We start from the raw sequence: 1,857 nt of genomic DNA, 5'->3' as shown, positions 1-1,857 counted from the left end.
ATATATATATATATATATATATATATATATATATATATATATATATATATATATATATATATATATATATATATATATATATATTAATAAATATTATTTACATATATGACGTAATATACAATCATTAAGGAAACGCATCCAATTAGAATTTAAATTTACTAATACCAAAATTAAAATTTGCATTTTTTTTAAATATAATTTTCTTAGTTATTATTCATATTGTTGGAATTATAATAGATATGAAATACACTTAGGAATAAATCAAATTATGTAAATTTTCTCTATAAATTTATCTCTGTGTGTAGGGGTGTGTGTGTGTGTGTGTGTGTGTGTGTCTATATATATATATATATATATATATATATATATATGCACGCGCGCTCATCGACCATATCATAATAAAATGGTGAAAACAACTAGGAGGTGGTTATGTCAACTTTGCATAGGCGCTGCACGGGTGTCGCACGGGTGTGCGTTGCCTGTGCGAAAAAAATAATGTCCTAGAATTAGGAGACATTTTGTACATTTTATATTGTACATTTTAAAATATTTATATTTTTTCAAAATTTTTATTTAAATTCATAATAACATAATTTTGTTCGTCTACCGCACGGGTAAAACACTAGTTAATTGTTAAATTAGTTGATAAGTGTAAAAAGACATAAAATGATAAACTAAGATATTAGAGATTTTTCAATAAAAAACAATATTAAGAATGTGATTAATGAAGGGTAGATGATGTTATCTAGATACATACAATAGAGTATTCATAAATATAAAAACTGATCATGACAAACAAATCCCTGTCAAACTTTCTCTTGAAATCTCTAGATGCAACAAAGTATGTAGACACATTTTAAAATTTCACTCTCCCACTGCCATATATTGTGAATGAACATGAAGCTAGAATTATGAATGGAAACAAAACGTGCTTACTCATCCTCTATTGGGTATAGGTTTTGATTGATTTTGACTTTGTCCCACACATTGCTGTCATGGGATGGGAACAAATTAAGCTAAGCTGCCCATTTTTCAACTGCAGTTGTTGGTTGTAGATGAAGATTAGTTGATCTGTGTCATCTCCATTGCATTGCACAATTTCTCACATTTCTCATTTCTTAATTAGTCATAAATTGCACTGACAAATTTCCACAAGCATTGACCTAAGGAATGGTCTACACATGTGGTGCATATCAAAGTCGGTGGAAAAACAAACACAAATATTAATAAAGTCCTGTGGTTTTTTGACTTATGGATCCATTCTCCCTTCAAATAAAGATCATGGTTGATACTGCAATTGTGTTGAATTGATATTGCAGTTGTATTGAAAGGATACTGCAGTTGTGTTGAAAGGGAACTGCAGTTGCGCGAAAACAGAGGTTGTGTAATTCATCTGGAACTGCAGTTGTGTTGAACGGATACTGTAGTTGTGTTGAAAACATACTGCAGCTGTGTTGAATGGATACTGCAGTTGTGTTGAACAGATGAATGGCCTCTGTTATGTGCAACTGTAGTTTCTTTTCAACACAACTGCAGTATCTTTTTAACACAACTGCAGTATCTGTTCAACACAACTGCACTATCAGCTATGATCATGGTCCACAATGCTTTGTGAACCATGGTCCACCATATAATCGAATATATAATTTAGTGATAAGTGATATAATTAGATTGTCTTGATTTATTTTTTGTATGTGTCTGAAGGCAGGTTCATGGGATTCAACATATAATTCGGAAAAATCGAAAAATTAAGTTATATATTAAAAGAGAGAGAGAGATAGTTTAGATTGCACTGAAATGCTGGTTAAGTAGGAAATTGATTCTCTATAGCAGAATGTCATGAGTTTAATTATTGTC

The sequence above is a fragment of the Ipomoea triloba genome, chromosome 7, assembly GCF_003576645.1.
Source record: "Ipomoea triloba cultivar NCNSP0323 chromosome 7, ASM357664v1".
NCBI classification, from domain to species: domain Eukaryota; kingdom Viridiplantae; phylum Streptophyta; class Magnoliopsida; order Solanales; family Convolvulaceae; genus Ipomoea; species Ipomoea triloba.
The sequence above is the reverse complement of the archived record's forward strand: the minus strand, read 5'-3'. Positions refer to the sequence as shown.